Genomic DNA, 21,123 nt, shown 5'->3' with positions numbered 1-21,123 from the left:
AGTTAGCTTAGTTAACATGTAACCACCTGCGGGATGAAGTAGTCCTTATCCTTCACTTTTCACTTTCTTGAGATCATTTGGAGGAGACAAACTTAGTGGTTATGTTGGAAAATTCAAGTAAGTCTTGGAAGTCTTAGTATACTCGTCTTGGTTCTTGTGTTAGCTTCTGCAAGTTACTGAATACCACCTGAATTCAGAGATCTTTGGAGATAAATAGACTTTCATGTCCTTTAAGTTTTAGAGATATTTTGGTGTCTTCTGGAGAAGAATGAGTATATCTACTGCGTGTACTGATTGGATGCTCATCCTATGTCTGCATTTATGAACCTTCACTAGTTTTTCTGAATGTTTTGTAATTATCTACTTTTGTCTAATTTATATGCTCTCTTTAATTTCTCCTTTTTAAGGTGCCAAGCTGTTTAATTCCTATCAGTTAGTACCTTTGGTAATATATGTGCCTCCTTATTGATACAATTGCAGATGTAGGATGAGTATGATTTGGCAGGCACTTACGGCATGTATACAGCTAAAATCATAATATATGCAGGTTAAAGCAGTTCTTAGTTTGCTAAATCATATTGCTTGTCTCAAGGTCATGATTGGTTTTTGGCCTGAAAATACTATTTTAATGTGAAGATGATCTCCTCAATATGTTTAGTAGAAATACTATTTTTGGCCTGAAAATACAGCAAATACGAAATTTGAAGTTGACACATGAGTCCCTCCATGCTCGCACAAAATATTCTAAAGAAAGCCTGTTTATATTACAAACTGTGATCCTTTGTTCAACGCGGTTTTTTTAGCAAGAGCATATCCTTGTAATTTCTTCATTCCATACATGGCATTGAACAAAAACAAGTGACAGAGCTATCTAGGGTGGAATCTTCGGGTATTCAAGCTCGGATAAAAAGTAAATTGAAGGCGCCTGACAGGGTTAGGTTGTATGTTGACTTGGCGAGCAGACTGCCAATTGGTAATCTGATAGCTGAAAGCAGAAAAGCAGATAGGCTATCAGAGGCAGAGTGATTTAGAGCTGCTCGAGTTCAGTCGGTCTTGTGTTGTTCCTGATCGTTCATTCCTCAATCAGGTGGGCCCACCTTTCCTGAAGCAAAGGAAAGCACCGGAGTAGTACAACTGATGAAAAAACATTTGCTCAAAAAAAAAAACTTATGAAAAAACAGGATAAGAAAAATCCAAAGTACAGGTGAGACATGGTGCAAAAATTGGAAAAGAGGAAGTTGCACAAGGGCATGGTGCCGTGTATTGTCCAATCTGAAACTACAGGGTACAAACCCGGCAGTAGGTGCACAGTAGTAGACAGCTCGATCGGGTGGACCTTTTGCTGCGTGCTGCCCATGTATAGTCCAAAGTTTCAAGACTTCGGACGAGCATTCTGTGAACCATCCATCTGTGGATGCATCTAGTCGGTCAACAATGAGCTCCTTGGTTGATCACCTCCACAACTTGTCGAGTTCAAACAATGGTGCGACCGCACGTAGAAAATCGACTCCACCGCTCTGCGTCTCGTCAACTTCTTGACTGAGCCGGCATGGCGCATAGGACACACGAAAACGATTATTATCGACATGTTTGTGTTCTGCTTGTTGGCACACGGAGCATTGGTGCACGAAGTCTGTCAACGTCCATCGTTAAGCCCCGTCACTCGAAGCGCTTCTTGACCCAGTGGTACATCAATATTGTCGTCGTGGAGCTCGAATGGTCGCTCATGGCACTATTGTGAAGCGCTGAGATAAGCTTTGTGTGGAGGACGACGGTGTTGGCGCCAATCCACAGGCGCCCGCGGGGCCGGATGAGGCCGCGGCGGAGCTCGTAATCGTTGTCGTCGGGGCTCTGGATGGCATGCTGTTGGAGCCACTCTTGCGCATTCGCTTCAGTCTCGTAGGAGTTCACCATCTCTACGACTTGAGGCTGGTCAACCACGTCAGTGGGCTGTCGTCATCGGTTTTCGCAGTCTTGAAATCCCCGGTAGTGTTCGATCCCACAACACCAGTGGGATTGGGACCGGTTATAGTTGGGGCGCTCCAAGTTTTAAGAAGAGGAGTGAGCTTGAGGAGTCGCCTTATCTGCGGGATGACCGGCTTATAATTGAGTGCGATCTAAGGCCCTGTTTGGTTCATAAGTTTTAGGACTTTTTTTAGTCCCAACTTATAAGTCCCAAGTCCCTAAAAAGTCCCTACATGTTTGGTTCCTGGAACTTATAAGTCTCTATAAGACCATATTATAACTATAAGTCCCTCCTTGAGAGTCTTATTTCATAAGTTTCAAATGCCCACTTTAAGTCCTAAGTTTCTCCTGTTTGGTTTAGATGTGACTTATAGGGACTTATTTAAGTCCCTAAACCAATAAGTCCCTGAAAACAAACACCCTCTAACTGTCATCAAGGAACCACTTGTTGAGACCACCGCAATAACAACTGAGGTCCAGATGCCACCCTCAGACTTGGCAGAAAATTTCGGAAAATTGCTAGAGGCGGCCGAGGAAGCAGATGTGACATTCGAGGTTGAAGGTGAGATTTTTCCTGCACATAAGATTGTGCTCGCAGCACGGTCTCCGGTCTTCAAGGCAGAGTTGTATGGACCGATGAGAGGCAAGTGGGGACAGAACATAACCGTCGAAGACATGCAACCTACTGTTTTTAAGGCATTACTTCACTTTATCTACACAGATCTATTGCCTTCCATGGGCAGACTTGATGATGAAGAGAAAAAGGAAATGGTCAGGCACTTACTAGTGGCTGCAGATCGGTATGCAATGGAAAGGATGAAGATGATGTGTGAAGACATTCTTTGCAAAACTCTTGATGTTCAGACTGTGGCAGCGACGTCTGCTCTAGCTGATCAGCATCACTATAGCAGGCTAAAAGATGCTTCTGCTGAATTTATCATGTCTTCAAATAGATTGGATGATGTGTTTGTTGGAAATATGCCCTAGAGGCAATAATAAAAGGATTATTATTATATTTCTTTGTTCATGATAGTTGTCTTTTATTCATGCTATAACTGTATTATCCGGAAATCGTAATACACGTGTGAATACATAGACCACAATATGTCCCTAGTGAGCCTCTAGTTGACTAGCTCGTTGTGATCAACAGATAGTCATGGTTTCCTGGCTATGGACATTGGATGTCGTTGATAACGTGATCACATCATTAGGAGAATGATGTGATGGACAAGACCCAATCCTAAGCATAGCACAAATGTCGGTTAGTTCGTTTGCTAGAGCTTTTCCAATGTCAAGTATCTCTTCCTTAGACCATGAGATCGTGTAACTCCCGGATACCGTAGGAGTGCTTTGGGTGTACCAAACGTCACAACGTAACTGGGTGACTATAAAGGTGCATTACAGGTATCTCCGAAAGTGTCTGTTGGGTTGACACGGATCGAGACTGGGATTTGTCACTCCGTGTTACGGAGAGGTATCACTGGGCCCACTCGGTAGTGCATCATCATAATGAGCTCAAGGTGGCCAAGTGTCTGGTCACGGGATCATGCATTACGGTACGAGTAAAGTGACTTGCCGGTAACGAGACTGAACGAGGTATTGGGATACCAACGATCGAGTCTCGGGCAAGTAACATACCGTCTGATAAAGGGAATAGTATACGGGGTTGCTTGAACCCTTGACGTCGTGGTTCATCCGATGACAACATCGAGGAGCATGTGGGAGCCAACATGGGTATCCAGATCCTGCTGTTGGTTATTGACCTGAGAGCATCTCGGTCATGTCTGCATGTCTCCCGAACCCGTAGGGTCTACACACTTAAGGTTCGGTGACGCTAGGGTTATTAGGAAGACTTGTATGTGATTACCGAATGTTGTTCGGAGTCCCGGATGAGATCCCGGACGTCACGAGGAGTTCCGGAATGGTCCGGAGGTAAAGATTTATATAAGGAAAGTGGTTAAACGGACACCGGAAAGTTTCGGTGGCATACCGGTATTGTACCGGGGCCACCGGAAGGGTTCCGGGGGTCCACCGGGTGGGGCCACCCCTCCCGGGGGGCCACATGGGCTGTGTGGGAGAGGGAGCCAGCCCCTAGTGGGCTGGGCGCGCCTCCCCACCTAGGCCCATGCGGCTAGGGCAAGGGGAGGGGAAACCCTAAAGGGGGCGCCCCCCTAGCTTGGGGGGCAAGCCACCCTTTTTCCCTCTCCCTTTGGCCGCCGCCCCCCCCCCCTCTAGGGTTTCCCCTAGAGGACCGGCCCTCTTGCCCCTCTCCTCCTATATATAGAGGGGTGAGGGGAGGGCTGCAACACACAATTGAAGGCGCAGCCCCTCCCCTCCCCAACACCTCTCCTCCTCCGTGCGAGCTTGGCGAAGCCCTGTCGGAGAACTTCTGCACCAACTGCACCACGCCGTCGTGCTGCCATTGGAGCTGTCTTCCTTAACCTCTCCTTCCTCCTTGCTGGATCAAGACGGAGGAGACGTCCATCGTCCCGTACGTGTGTTGAACGCGGAGGTGCTGTCCTTTCAGCACTTGGTCGTCGGTGATCCGAATCACGGCGAGTACGACTCCCTCATCACCATCCCCTTGAACGCTTCCGCACTCGATCTACAAGTGGTATGTAGATGCAAACTCACTCCCTTGGCTCATTGCTTAGATGAACTCATAGATGGATCTTGGTGAAACCGTAGGAAAAATTTTAATTTTCTGCAACGTTCCCCATCAGTGGCATCATGAGCTAGGTCTATGCGTAGTTCTCTTTGCACGAGTAGAACACAATTTTGTTGTGGGCGTAGATCTTGTCAACTTGCTTGCCGCTACTAGTCTTATCTTGCTTCAGCGGTATTGTGGGATGAAGCGGCCCGGACCAACCTTACACGTACGCTTACGTGAGACCGGTTCCACCGACTGACATGCACTAGTTGCATAAGGTGGCTGGCGGGTGTCTGTCTCTCCCACTTTAGTTGAAGTGGATTCGATGAAAAGGGTCCTTATGAAGGGTAAATAGAAGTTGACAAGATCACGTTGTGGTTATTCGTAGGTAAGAAAACGTTCTTGCTAGAACCCAATTGCAGCCACGTAAAAGATGCAACAACAATTAGAGGACGTCTAACTTGTTTTTGCAGCAATTGTCATGTGATGTGATATGGCCAGAAGTTGTGATGAATGATGAATGATATATTGTGATGTATGAGATCATGTTCTTGTAATAGGAATCACGACTTGCATGTCGATGAGTATGACAACCGGCAGGAGCCATAGGAGTTGTCTTTATTTTTGTATGACCTGCGTGTCATTGAAGAACGCCATGTAAACTACTTTACTTTATTGCTAAACGCGTTAGTCATAGAAGTAGAAGTAGTCGTTGGCGTGACAACTTCATGAAGACACGATGATGGAGATCATGATGATGGAGATCATGGTGTCATGCCGGTGACAAGATGATCATGGAGCCCCGAAGATGAAGATCAAAGGAGCTATATGATATTGGCCATATCATGTCACTACTTTATATAATTGCATGTGATGTTTATTATGTTTATGCATCTTGTTTACTTAGATCGACGGTAGTAAATAAGATGATCCTTTGTAACAATTTCAAGAAAGTGTTCCCCCTAACTGTGCACCGTTGCTAAAGTTCGTCGTTTCGAAGCACCACGTGATGATCGGGTGTGATAGATCCTTACGTTCACATACAACGGGTGTAAGACAGTTTTACACATGCAAAAACACTTAGGGTTAACTTGACGAGCCTAGCATGTACAGACATGGCCTCGGAACACGGAGACCGAAAGGTCGAACACGAGTCGTATGGAAGATACGATCAACATGAGAATGTTCACCGACGATGACTAGTCCGTCTCACGTGATGATCGGACACGGCCTAGTCGACTCGGATCGTGTAACACTTAGATGACTAGAGGGATGTCTAATCTCAGTGGGAGTTCATTCAATAATTTGATTAGATGAACTTAATTATCATGAACTTAGTCTAAAACCTTTTGCATAATATGTCTTGTAGATCAAATGGCCAACGCTCATGTCAACATGAACTTCAACGCGTTCCTAGAGAAAACCAAGCTGATAGATGATGGCAGCAACTATACGGACTGGGTCCGGAACTTGAGGATCATCCTCATAGCTGCCAGGAAACAATATGTCCTAGAAGGACCGCTAGGTGACGCTCCCGTCCTAGAGAACCAAGACATTATGAATGCTTGGCAGTCTCGTGCTGATGATTACTCCCTCGTTCAGTGCGGCATACTTTACAGCTTAGAATCGGGGCTCCAAAAGCGTTTTGAGCATCACGGAGCATATGAGATGTTCGAAGAGCTGAAACTAGTTTTCCAAGCTCACGCCCGGGTCGAGAGATATGACATCTCTGACAAATTCTGTAGTTGTAAGATGGAGGAAAATAGTTCTGTCAGTGAGCACATACTCAAGATGTCTGGGTTGCACAACCGTATGACCCAGCTGAATATTAACCTCCCTGATGAGGCAGTCATTGACAGAATCCTTCAGTCGCTCCCACCAAGCTACAAGAGCTTTGTGATGAACTACAATATGCAGGGGATGGTAAAGACCATTCCTGAAGTATTTTCTATGCTGAAGTCAGCAGAGGTTGAAATCAAAAAAGAACATCAAGTGTTGATGGTCAATAAGACCACTAAGTTCAAGAAGGGCAAGGGTAAGAAGAACTTCAAGAAGGACGGCAAGGAGGTTGCCGCGCCCGGTAAGCCAGTTGCCGGGAAGAAGTCAAAGAATGGACCCAAGCCTGAGACTGAGTGCTTTTATTGCAAGGGGAAGGGTCACTAGAAGCGGAACTGCCCCAAATACTTAGCGGATAAGAAGGCCGGCAATACTAAAGGTATATTTGATATACATGTAATTGATGTGTACCTTACCAGTACTCGTAGTAACTCCTGGGTATTTGATACCGGTGCTGTTGCTCATATTTGTAACTCACAGTAGGGGCTCCGGAATAAGCGGAGACTGGCGAAGGACGAAGTGACGATGCGCGTCGGGAATGGTTCCAGAGTCGATGTGATCGCCGTCGGCACGCTACCTCTACATTTATCCACGGGATTAGTTTTGAACCTTAATAATTGTTATTTAGTGCCAAGTTTGAGCATGAACATTGTATCTGGATCTCATTTAATACGAGATGGCTACTCATTTAAGTCTGAGAATAATGGTTGTTCGATTTATATGAGAGATATGTTTTATGGTCATGCTCCGATGGTCAATGGTTTATTCTTAATGAATCTCGAGCGTAATACTACACATATTCATAGCGTGAATACCAAAAGATGTAAAGTCGATAACGATAGTCCCACATACTTGTGGCACTGCCGCCTTGGTCACATTGGTGTCAAGCGCATGAAGAAGCTCCATGCTGATGGACTTTTAGAGTCTCTCGATTATGAATCATTTGACACATGCGAACCATGCCTCATGGGCAAGATGACCAAGACTCCGTTCTCCGGAACAATGGAGCGAGCAACCAAATTATTGGAAATCATACATACCGATGTATGCGGTCCAATGAGTGTTGAGGCTCGCGGAGGATATCGTTATGTTCTCACTCTCACTGATGACTTGAGTAGATATGGGTATGTCTACTTAATGAAACACAAGTCTGAGACCTTTGAAAAGTTCAAGGAATTTTAGAATGAGGTAGAGAATCAACGTGACCGAGAGATAAAATTCCTACGATCAGATCGTGGAGGAGAATACTTAAGTCACGAATTTGGTACACACTTAAGGAAATGTGGAATCGTTTCACAACTCACGCCGCCTAGAACACCTCAGCGTAACGGTGTGTCCGAACGTCGTAATCGCACTCTATTAGATATGGTGCGATCTATGATGTCTCTTACCGATTTACCACTATCATTTTGGGGATACGCTCTAGAGACAGCTACATTCACTTTAAATAGGGCACCATCTAAATCCGTTGAGACGACACCGTATGAATTGTGGTTTGGGAAGAAACCTAAGCTGTCGTTTCTAAAAGTTTGGGGATGCGATGCTTATGTCAAGAAACTTCAACCTGAAAAGCTCGAACCCAAGTCGGAAAAATGTGTCTTCATAGGATACCCTAAAGAAACCATTGGGTATACCTTCTACTTAAGATCCGAGGGCAAGATCTTTGTTGCCAAGAACGGATCCTTTCTGGAAAAAGAGTTTCTCTCGAAAAAAGTAAGTGGGAGGAAAGTAGAACTCAATGAAGTACTACCTCTTGAACAGGAAAGTAGTGCAGCTCAAGAAAATGTTCCTGTGATGCCTACACCAACTGAAGAGGAAAATAATGATGATGATCAAGGTACTTCGGATCAAGTTGCTACTGAACTTTGTAGGTCCACAAGGACACGTTCCGCATCAGAGTGGTACGGCAACCCTGTCCTGGAAATCATGTTGTTAGACAACGGTGAACCTTCGAACTATGAAGAAGCGATGGCGGGCCCAGATTCCAACAAATGGCTAGAAGCCATGAAATCCGAGATAGAATCCATGTATGAAAACAAAGTATGGACTTTGACTGACTTGCCCGATGATCGGCAAGCGATAGAAAACAAATGGATCTTTAAGAAGAAGACGGACGCGGATGGTAATGTCACCATCTATAAAGCTCGACTTGTCGCTAAGGGTTATCGGCAAGTTCAAGGGATTGACTACGATGAGACTTTCTCTCCCGTAGCGAAGCTTAAGTCCGTCCGAATCATGTTAGCAATTGCCGCATACTATGATTATGAGATATGGCAGATGGACGTCAAAACGGCATTCCTTAACGGGTATCTTAAGGAAGAACTGTATATGATGCAGCCAGAAGGTTTTGTCGATCCTAAGAACGCTAATAAAGTATGCAAGCTCCAGCGATCCATTTATGGGCTGGTGCAAGCATCTCGGAGTTGGAATATTCGCTTTGATGAGATGATCAAAGCGTTTGGGTTTATGCAGACTTATGGAGAAGCCTGCGTTTACAAGAGAGTGAGTGGGAGCTCTGTAGCATTTCTCATATTATATGTAGATGACATACTCTTGATGGGAAATGATATAGAACTTTTGGACAACATTAAGGCCTACTTGAATAAGTGTTTTTCAATGAAGGACCTTGGAGAAGCTGCTTATATATTAGGCATCAAGATCTATAGAAATAGATCGAGACGCCTCATAGGTCTTTCACAAAGCACATACCTTGATAAAATTTTGAAGAAGTTCAAAATGGATCAGTCCAAGAAGGGGTTCTTGCCTGTATTGCAAGGTGTGAGATTGAGCTCGGCTCAATGCCCGACCACAGCAAAAGATATAGAAGAGATGAGTGTCATCCCCTATGCTTCAGCCATAGGATCTATTATGTATGCCATGCTGTGTACCATACCTGATGTAAACCTTGCCGTAAGTTTGGTAGGAAGGTACCAAAGTAATCCCGGCAAGGAACACTGGACAGCGGTCAAGAATATCCTGAAGTACCTGAAAAGGACAAAGGACATGTTTCTCATTTATGGAGGTGACGAAGAGCTCGTCGTAAAGGGTTACGTCGACGCTAGCTTTGACACAGATCTGGATGACTCTAAGTCACAAACCGGATACGTGTATATGTTGAATGGTGGAGTAGTAAGCTGGTGCAGCTGCAAGCAGAGCGTCGTGGCGGGATCTACATGTGAAGCGGAGTACATGGCAGCCTCGGAGGCACCGCATGAAGCTATTTGGGTGAAGGAGTTCATCACCGACCTAGGAGTCATACCCAATGCGTCGGGGCCGATCAAACTCTTCTGTGACAACACTGGAGCTATTGCCCTTGCCAAGGAGCCCAGGTTTCACAAGAAGACCAGGCACATCAAGCGTCGTTTCAACTCCATCTGTGAAAATGTTCAAGATGGAGACATAGTAATTTGCAAAGTACATACGGATCTGAATGTCGCAGATCCGTTGACTAAACCTCTCTCGCGAGCAAAACATGATCAGCACCAGAACTCTATGGGTGTTTGATTCATCACAATGTAACTAGATTATTGACTCTAGTGCAAGTGGGAGACTGTTGGAAATATGCCCTAGAGGCAATAATAAAAGGATTATTATTATATTTCTTTGTTCATGATAGTTGTCTTTTATTCATGCTATAACTGTATTATCCGGAAATCGTAATACACGTGTGAATACATAGACCACAATATGTCCCTAGTGAGCCTCTAGTTGACTAGCTCGTTGTGATCAACAGATAGTCATGGTTTCCTGGCTATGGACATTGGATGTCGTTGATAACGGGATCACATCATTAGGAGAATGATGTGATGGACAAGACCCAATCCTAAGCATAGCACAAAGGTCGGTTAGTTCGTTTGCTAGAGCTTTTCCAATGTCAAGTATCTCTTCCTTAGACCATAAGATCGTGTAACTCCCGGATACCGTAGGAGTGCTTTGGGTGTACCAAACGTCACAACGTAACTGGGTGACTATAAAGGTGCATTACAGGTATCTCCGAAAGTGTCTGTTGGGTTGACACGGATCGAGACTGGGATTTGTCACTCCGTGTTACGGAGAGGTATCACTGGGCCCACTCGGTAGTGCATCATCATAATGAGCTCAAGGTGGCCAAGTGTCTGGTCACGGGATCATGCATTACGGTACGAGTAAAGTGACTTGCCGGTAAACCCGGGCATTGGCAGCCCGGCCCGACGACCCGGCCCGAGCCCGGCCCGAAAAACCCGGGCCGGGCCGGGCCGGGCTTGACGTTCGGGCCGGGCTCGGGCCTAGTTTTGCAGCCCGGAAGATAGTTCGGGCCGGGCTCGGGCTTCATTTTTTATGTATTTCGGGCCGGGCTTTCGGGCTTCGGGCCGGCCTTGCACGTGCGTACACTAAAAAACAGCGTTCGGGTCGGGCTTTCGGGCTTCGGGCTTGACTTCGGGCCGGGCTCGGGCTTGAAAACAGGGAGTATTTCGGGCTTCGGGCCGGGCTCGGGCTTGGGAAATGAAGGTCGGGCTTTTATAAGCCAGGCCCGAAACCCGGCCCGGCCCGACATTTGCCTGGGTTTACTTGCCGGTAACGAGACTGAACGAGGTATTGGGATACCAACGATCGAGTCTCGGGCAAGTAACATACCGTCTGATAAAGGGAATAGTATACGGGGTTGCTTGAACCCTTGACGTCGTGGTTCATCCGATGACAACATCGAGGAGCATGTGGGAGCCAACATGGGTATCCAGATCCTGCTGTTGGTTATTGACCTGAGAGCATCTCGGTCATGTCTGCATGTCTCCCGAACCCGTAGGGTCTACACACTTAAGGTTCGGTGATGCTAGGGTTATTAGGAAGACTTGTATGTGATTACCGAATGTTGTTCGGAGTCCCGGATGAGATCCCGGACGTCACGAGGAGTTCCGGAATGGTCCGGAGGTAAAGATTTATATAAGGAAAGTGGTTAAACGGACACCGGAAAGTTTCGGTGGCATATACCGATATTGTACCGGGGCCACCGGAAGGGTTCCGGGGGTCCACCGGGTGGGGCCACCCCTCCCGGGGGGCCACATGGGCTGTGTGGGAGAGGGAGCCAGCCCCTAGTGGGCTGGGCGCGCCTCCCCACCTAGGTCCATGCGGCTAGGGCAAGGGGAGGGGAAACCCTAAAGGGGGCGCCCCCCTAGCTTGGGGGGCAAGCCACCCTTTTTCCCTCTCCCTTTGGCCGCCGCCCCCCCCCCCCTCTAGGGTTTCCCCTAGAGGGTCGGCCCTCTTGCCCCTCTCCTCCTATATATAGAGGGGTGAGGGGAGGGCTGCAACACACAATTGAAGGCGCAGCCCCTCCCCTCCCCAACACCTCTCCTCCTCCGTGCGAGCTTGGCGAAGCCCTGTCGGAGAACTTCTGCACCAACTGCACCACGCCGTCGTGCTGCCATTGGAGCTGTCTTCCTCAACCTCTCCTTCCTCCTTGCTGGATCAAGACGGAGGAGACGTCCATCGTCCCGTACGTGTGTTGAACGCGGAGGTGTTGTCCTTTCAGCACTTGGTCGTCGGTGATCCGAATCACGGCGAGTACGACTCCCTCATCACCATCCCCTTGAACGCTTCCGCACTCGATCTACAAGTGGTATGTAGATGCAAACTCACTCCCTTGGCTCATTGCTTAGATGAACTCATAGATGGATCTTGGTGAAACCGTAGGAAAAATTTTAATTTTCTGCAACGTTCCCCATCAGTGGCATCATGAGCTAGGTCTATGCGTAGTTCTCTTTGCACGAGTAGAACACAATTTTGTTGTGGGCGTAGATCTTGTCAACTTGCTTGCCGCTACTAGTCTTATCTTGCTTCAGCGGTATTGTGGGATGAAGCGGCCCGGACCAACCTTACACGTACGCTTACGTGAGACCGGTTCCACCGACTAACATGCACTAGTTGCATAAGGTGGCTGGCGGGTGTCTGTCTCTCCCACTTTAGTTGAAGTGGATTCGATGAAAAGGGTCCTTATGAAGGGTAAATAGAAGTTGACAAGATCACGTTGTGGTTATTCGTAGGTAAGAAAACGTTCTTGCTAGAACCCAATTGCAACCACGTAAAAGATGCAACAACAATTGGAGGATGTCTAACTTGTTTTTGCAGCAATTGTCATGTGATGTGATATGGCCAGAAGTTGTGATGAATGATGAATGATATATTGTGATGTATGAGATCATGTTCTTGTAATAGGAATCACGACTTGCATGTCGATGAGTATGACAACCGGCAGGAGCCATAGGAGTTGTCTTTATTTTTGTATGACCTGCGTGTCATTGAAGAACGCCATGTAAACTACTTTACTTTATTGCTAAACGCGTTAGTCATAGAAGTAGAAGTAGTCGTTGGCGTGACAACTTCATGAAGACACGATGATGGAGATCATGGTGTCATGCCGGTGACAAGATGATCATGGAGCCCCGAAGATGAAGATCAAAGGAGCTATATGATATTGGCCATATCATGTCACTACTTTATATAATTGCATGTGATGTTTATTATGTTTATGCATCTTGTTTACTTAGATCGACGGTAGTAAATAAGATGATCCTTTGTAACAATTTCAAGAAAGTGTTCCCCCTAACTGTGCACCGTTGCTAAAGTTCGTCGTTTCGAAGCACCACGTGATGATCGGGTGTGATAGATCCTTACGTTCACATACAACGGGTGTAAGACAGTTTTACACATGCAAAAACACTTAGGGTTAACTTGACGAGCCTAGCATGTACAGACATGGCCTCGGAACACGGAGACCGAAAGGTCGAACACGAGTCGTATGGAAGATATGATCAACATGAGAATGTTCACCGACGATGACTAGTCCGTCTCACGTGATGATCGGACACGGCCTAGTCGACTCGGATCGTGTAACACTTAGATGACTAGAGGGATGTCTAATCTCAGTGGGAGTTCATTCAATAATTTTATTAGATGAACTTAATTATCATGAACTTAGTCTAAAACCTTTTGCATAATATGTCTTGTAGATCAAATGGCCAACGCTCATGTCAACATGAACTTCAACGCGTTCCTAGAGAAAACCAAGCTGATAGATGATGGCAGCAACTATACGGACTGGGTCCGGAACTTGAGGATCATCCTCATAGCTGCCAGGAAACAATATGTCCTAGAAGGACCGCTAGGTGACACTCCCGTCCCAGAGAACCAAGACATTATGAATGCTTGGCAGTCTCGTGCTGATGATTACTCCCTCGTTCAGTGCGGCATACTTTACAGCTTAGAACCGGGGCTCCAAAAGCGTTTTGAGCATCACGGAGCATATGAGATGTTCGAAGAGCTGAAACTAGTTTTCCAAGCTCACGCCCGGGTCGAGAGATATGACATCTCTGACAAATTCTGTAGTTGTAAGATGGAGGAAAATAGTTCTGTCAGTGAGCACATACTCAAGATGTCTGGGTTGCACAACCGTATGACCCAGCTGAATATTAACCTCCCTGATGAGGCAGTCATTGACAGAATCCTTCAGTCGCTCCCACCAAGCTACAAGAGCTTTGTGATGAACTACAATATGCAGGGGATGGTAAAGACCATTCCTGAAGTATTTTCTATGCTGAAGTCAGCAGAGGTTGAAATCAAGAAAGAACATCAAGTGTTGATGGTCAATAAGACCACTAAGTTCAAGAAGGGCAAGGGTAAGAAGAACTTCAAGAAGGACGGCAAGGAGGTTGCCGCGCCCGGTAAGGCAGTTGCCGGGAAGAAGTCAAAGAATGGACCCAAGCCTGAGACTGAGTGCTTTTATTGCAAGGGGAAGGGTCACTAGAAGCGGAACTGCCCCAAATACTTAGCGGATAAGAAGGCCGGCAATACTAAAGGTATATTTGATATACATGTAATTGATGTGTACCTTACCAGTACTCGTAGTAACTCCTGGGTATTTGATACCGGTGCTGTTGCTCATATTTGTAACTCACAGCAGGGGCTGCGGAATAAGCGGAGACTGGCGAAGGACGAAGTGACGATGCGCGTCGGGAATGGTTCCAGAGTCGATGTGATCGCCGTCGGCACGCTACCTCTACATTTATCCACGGGATTAGTTTTGAACCTTAATAATTGTTATTTAGTGCCAAGTTTGAGCATGAACATTGTATCTGGATCTCATTTAATACGAGATGGCTACTCATTTAAGTCTGAGAATAATGGTTGTTCGATTTATATGAGAGATATGTTTTATGGTCATGCTCCGATGGTCAATGGTTTATTCTTAATGAATCTCGAGCGTAATACTACACATATTCATAGCGTGAATACCAAAAGATGTAAAGTCGATAACGATAGTCCCACATACTTGTGGCACTGCCGCCTTGGTCACATTGGTGTCAAGCGCATGAAGAAGCTCCATGCTGATGGACTTTTAGAGTCTCTCGATTATGAATCATTTGACACATGCGAACCATGCCTCATGGGCAAGATGACCAAGACTCCGTTCTCCGGAACAATGGAGCGAGCAACCAAATTATTGGAAATCATACATACCGATGTATGCGGTCCAATGAGTGTTGAGGCTCGCGGAGGATATCGTTATGTTCTCACTCTCACTGATGACTTGAGTAGATATGGGTATGTCTACTTAATGAAACACAAGTCTGAGACCTTTGAAAAGTTCAAGGAATTTCAGAATGAGGTAGAGAATCAACGTGACCGAAAGATAAAATTCCTACGATCAGATCGTGGAGGAGAATACTTAAGTCACGAATTTGGTACACACTTAAGGAAATGTGGAATCGTTTCACAACTCACGCCGCCTAGAACACCTCAGCGTAACGGTGTGTCCGAACGTCGTAATCGCACTCTATTAGATATGGTGCGGTCTATGATGTCTCTTACCGATTTACCACTATCATTTTGGGGATACGCTCTAGAGACAGCTACATTCACTTTAAATAGGGCACCATCTAAATCCGTTGAGACGACACCGTATGAATTGTGGTTTGGGAAGAAACCTAAGCTGTCGTTTCTAAAAGTTTGGGGATGCGATGCTTATGTCAAGAAACTTCAACCTGAAAAGCTCGAACCCAAGTCGGAAAAATGCGTCTTCATAGGATACCCTAAAGAAACCATTGGGTATACCTTCTACTTAAGATCCGAGGGCAAGATCTTTGTTGCCAAGAACGGATCCTTTCTGGAAAAAGAGTTTCTCTCGAAAAAAGTAAGTGGGAGGAAAGTAGAACTCGATGAAGTACTACCTCTTGAACAGGAAAGTAGTGCAGCTCAGGAAAATGTTCCTGTGATGCCTACACCAACTGAAGAGGAAAATAATGATGATGATCAAGGTACTTCGGATCAAGTTGCTACTGAACTTTGTAGGTCCACAAGGACACGTTCCGCATCAGAGTGGTACGGCAACCCTGTCCTGGAAATCATGTTGTTAGACAACGGTGAACCTTCGAACTATGAAGAAGCGATGGCGGGCCCAGATTCCAACAAATGGCTAGAAGCCATGAAATCCGAGATAGAATCCATGTATGAAAACAAAGTATGGACTTTGACTGACTTGCCCGATGATCGGCAAGCGATAGAAAACAAATGGATCTTTAAGAAGAAGACGGACGCGGATGGTAATGTCACCATCTATAAAGCTCGACTTGTCGCTAAGGGTTATCGGCAAGTTCAAGGGATTGACTACGATGAGACTTTCTCTCCCGTAGCGAAGCTTAAGTCCGTCCGAATCATGTTAGCAATTGCCGCATACTATGATTATGAGATATGGCAGATGGACGTCAAAACGGCATTCCTTAACGGGTATCTTAAGGAAGAACTGTATATGATGCAGCCAGAAGGTTTTGTCGATCCTAAGAACGCTAATAAAGTATGCAAGCTCCAGCGATCCATTTATGGGCTGGTGCAAGCATCTCGGAGTTGGAATATTCGCTTTGATGAGATGATCAAAGCGTTTGGGTTTATGCAGACTTATGGAGAAGCCTACGTTTACAAGAAAGTGAGTGGGAGCTCTGTAGCATTTCTCATATTATATGTAGATGACATACTCTTGATGGGAAATGATATAGAACTTTTGGACAACATTAAGGCCTACTTGAATAAGTGTTTTTCAATGAAGGACCTTGGAGAAGCTGCTTATATATTAGGCATCAAGATCTATAGAAATAGATCGAGACGCCTCATAGGTCTTTCACAAAGCACATACCTTGATAAAATTTTGAAGAAGTTCAAAATGGATCAGTCCAAGAAGGGTTCTTGCCTGTATTGCAAGGTGTGAGATTGAGCTCGGCTCAATGCCCGACCACAGCAAAAGATATAGAAGAGATGAGTGTCATCCCCTATGCTTCAGCCATAGGATCTATTATGTATGCCATGCTGTGTACCATACCTGATGTAAACCTTGCCGTAAGTTTGGTAGGAAGGTACCAAAGTAATCCCGGCAAGGAACACTGGACAGCGGTCAAGAATATCCTGAAGTACCTGAAAAGGACAAAGGACATGTTTCTCGTTTATGGAGGTGACGAAGAGCTCGTCGTAAAGGGTTACGTCGACGCTAGCTTCGACACAGATCTGGATGACTCTAAGTCACAAACCGGATACGTGTATATGTTGAATGGTGGAGCAGTAAGCTGGTGCAGCTGCAAGCAGAGCGTCGTGGCGGGATCTACATGTGAAGCGGAGTACATGGCAGCCTCGGAGGCACCGCATGAAGCTATTTGGGTGAAGGAGTTCATCACCGACCTAGGAGTCATACCCAATGCGTCGGGGCCGATCAAACTCTTCTGTGACAACACTGGAGCTATTGCCCTTGCCAAGGAGCCGAGGTTTCACAAGAAGACCAGGCACATCAAGCGTCGTTTCAACTCCATCCGTGAAAATGTTCAAGATGGAGACATAGTAATTTGCAAAGTACATACGGATCTGAATGTCGCAGATCCGTTGACTAAACCTCTCTCGCGAGCAAAACATGATCAGCACCAGAACTCTATGGGTGTTCGATTCATCACAATGTAACTAGATTATTGACTCTAGTGCAAGTGGGAGACTGTTGGAAATATGCCCTAGAGGCAATAATAAAAGGATTATTATTATATTTCTTTGTTCATGATAGTTGTCTTTTATTCATGCTATAACTGTATTATCCGGAAATCGTAATACACGTGTGAATACATAGACCACAATATGTCCCTAGTGAGCCTCTAGTTGACTAGCTCGTTGTGATCAACAGATAGTCATGGTTTCCTGGCTATGGACATTGGATGTCGTTGATAACGGGATCACATCATTAGGAGAATGATGTGATGGACAAGACCCAATCCTAAGCATAGCACAAAGGTCGGTTAGTTCGTTTGCTAGAGCTTCTCCAATGTCAAGTATCTCTTCCTTAGACCATAAGATCGTGTAACTCCCGGATACCGTAGGAGTGCTTTGGGTGTACCAAACGTCACAACGTAACTGGGTGACTATAAAGGTGCATTACAGGTATCTCCGAAAGTGTCTGTTGGGTTGACACGGATCGAGACTGGGATTTGTCACTCCGTGTTACGGAGAGGTATCACCGGGCCCACTCGGTAGTGCATCATCATAATGAGCTCAAGGTGGCCAAGTGTCTGGTCACGGGATCATGCATTACAGTACGAGTAAAGTGACTTGCCGGTAACGAGACTGAACGAGGTATTGGGATACCAACGATCGAGTCTCGGGCAAGTAACATACCGTCTGATAAAGGGAATAGTATACGGGGTTGCTTGAACCCTTGACGTCGTGGTTCATCCGATGAAAACATCGAGGAGCATGTGGGAGCCAACATGGGTATCCAGATCCCGCTGTTGGTTATTGACCTGAGAGCATCTCGGTCATGTCTGCATGTCTCCCGAACCCGTAGGGTCTACACACTTAAGGTTCGGTGACGCTAGGGTTATTAGGAAGACTTGTATGTGATTACCGAATGTTGTTCGGAGTCCCGGATGAGATCCCGGACGTCACGAGGAGTTCCGGAATGGTCCGGAGGTAAAGATTTATATAAGGAAAGTGGTTAAACGGACACCGGAAAGTTTCGGTGGCATACCGGTATTGTACCGGGGCCACCGGAAGGGTTCCGGGGGTCCACCGGGTGGGGCCACCCCTCCCGGGGGGCCACATGGGCTGTGTGGGAGAGGGAGCCAGCCCCTAGTGGGCTGGGCGCGCCTCCCCACCTAGGCCCATGCGGCTAGGGCAAGGGGAGGGGAAACCCTAAAGGGGGCGCCCCCCTAGCTTGGGGGGCAAGCCACCCTTTTTCCCTCTCCCTTTGGCCGCCGCCCCCCCCCCCCCCCTCTAGGGTTCCCCTAGAGGGTCGGCCCTCTTGCCCCTCTCCTCCTATATATAGAGGGGTGAGGGGAGGGCTGCAACACACAATTGAAGGCGCAGCCCCTCCCCTCCCCAACACCTCTCCTCCTCCGTGCAAGCTTGGCGAAGCCCTGTCGGAGAACTTCTGCACCAACTGCACCACGCCGTCGTGCTGCCATTGGAGCTGTCTTCCTCAACCTCTCCTTCCTCCTTGCTGGATCAAGACGGAGGAGACGTCCATCGTCCCGTACGTGTGTTGAACGCGGAGGTGCTGTCCTTTCAGCACTTGGTCGTCGGTGATCCGAATCACGGCGAGTACGACTCCCTCATCACCATCCCCTTGAACGCTTCCGCACTCGATCTACAAGTGGTATGTAGATGCAAACTCACTCCCTTGGCTTGTTGCTTAGATGAACTCATAGATGGATCTTGGTGAAACCGTAGGAAAAATTTTAATTTTCTGCAACGTTCCCCATCAGTGTTGGCAAGCCAAGGGTATGTGCACCTGAAGAAATCATGCCCTTCTGCCTCAGTAAATATCTTGGAGAGGATTATGAAGCGTCTCAAATTTTAGTGTACCCATCGTCCCATCTTAGGTTAGAATAGTTAGTTTAGTTAACATGTAACCACCTGGGATGAAGTAGTCTTATGCTTCACATTTCACTTTCCAGAGAGGTAGAGATCATATCGAGGTGACAAGCTTAGTAGATATGTTGGAAAAGGCAAGGAAGTCTTGGAAGTTTAGTATACACGTATCTTGGTTTCTCGTGTTAGCTTCTGCTAGTGACTGAATACATGGCCACCTGAATTCAGCTTGTCATGTCCTTCAGTTTTCAGAGATGTTTGGAGTCTTTGTAAGATATAAATTGTTTTTCATGTCCTTTAGTTTCTAGAGATATTTTGGTGCATTTTGGAGAAGAATGAGTATATCTCTCATGTACTGGTTGGATGCTCATCCTATGTCTGAATTTATGAACCTTCACTAGTTTTTCTGAATGCTCTATAATCATCTACTTTTCTCTAATTTATATGCTCTCGTTAACTTCTCCTTTTTAAGGTGCCAAGTTGTTTAATTCATATCAATTAGTACCTTTGGGAATATATGTGTCACTTTATTGATACAATTGTAGATGAAGGATGAGTGTAATTTGACAGGCACTTACGACATGTATACAGCTAAAATCATAATATATGCAGATTAAAGCAGTTCTTAATTTGCTAGATCATATTGCTTGTCTCTAAGTTATGTTCATGATTGGTTTACTATTTTAATGTGAATATGGTCTGAATATGTTTAGTAGTAAGAGTCAAATGCAAAATTTGAGGTTGACACATGAGTCCTTGCACGTTCGAACAAAATATTCTAAAGCAAGCATGTTTATTAATTACTTCCTCCGTAAAGAAATATAAGAGCATTTAGATCGTTAAAATAGTGATCTAAACACTCTTATATTTCTTTACAGAGCGAGTACAAACTGTAATCCTTTGTTCAACGAGTTTTTTTGGTTTTAGCAAGAACATATACTGCATCACACTGTCAAAGGATGTTTTTCTTTTTCTGCCTAAGGATGTGAGCCATGATTCGCTACTATCAAATTATTGCTAATGTAAAATTACAGTGTACATCCATTATTTTACTTTCAGTATGATTATCATGTTCAGGAAAAAAAAACAGACCTACCTTTCCTGAATTGAAGAATAGCTAATGTGAACAGTCCTCCTGTCTGATATGATGTTGATTTGCAGCGGCCTTACTGCTGCAGAAATGTTTTTACAATGTCCTTCTTGTTCAAACCTGTATGAGATTCCTTGGGACCTGCTGATCTTGTTTGCTGGTGTCATTGGCTTTCTTTGCTACTTGAAGATATATCATGTCCAGACTCCAGACCAAACACATCTTCACTACTCATCCATTCCTTTACAGTGCATGGCAAATCGGCCATCTTATTTCTTATCCTTATGGCATCTAATTCGAAACTGCTCTGTGGACGACAGTAGCCGCCGAACTCCGCACGACGGAGTATTGAACGGCGCTGTTCACTTTTGCTCAACGCAGGGACGGTTTGATCTGCTGCATCGTGCGACAATCGTCCAGAATCTGTCGTGTGTCACTAGTTGCGAGCGCCCATTTGCGAAAACGGCCAAGATATGATGCCGTATGACTAGACGATGTGGCATTCTAGGGCACAACCTTCTTGAGCTGTCGGTGCATACAAAATATGGCCATATGGATGAATACGTGTGGCTAATATAGGCCACTGAACCAATGATGTCTCTGCATATTGACTGTACATGCTAGACCATGAAATGGCATTGCATCACGCTGTCAAGTATGGCGAGGGGAGTCGTGTGACGGGGAAGAACATTGAGTGGAATGGGAATCTAGAGCTCTG

At 45.8% G+C, this 21,123-nt stretch overlaps 1 pseudogene; it reads left to right on the top strand.

Moving 5' to 3' along the window:
* The first annotated feature begins 1,860 nt into the window (after positions 1-1,860).
* LOC123191778 (BTB/POZ and MATH domain-containing protein 2-like) lies at positions 1,861-19,304 on the top strand (annotated as a pseudogene).
* The last annotated feature ends 1,819 nt before the right edge of the window (positions 19,305-21,123 follow it).

The sequence above is a fragment of the Triticum aestivum genome, chromosome 2A, assembly GCF_018294505.1.
Source record: "Triticum aestivum cultivar Chinese Spring chromosome 2A, IWGSC CS RefSeq v2.1, whole genome shotgun sequence".
NCBI classification, from domain to species: Eukaryota; Viridiplantae; Streptophyta; class Magnoliopsida; order Poales; family Poaceae; genus Triticum; species Triticum aestivum.
Note: the sequence above shows the minus strand (reverse complement) of the source record. Positions and strands in the feature narration are given on the sequence as shown.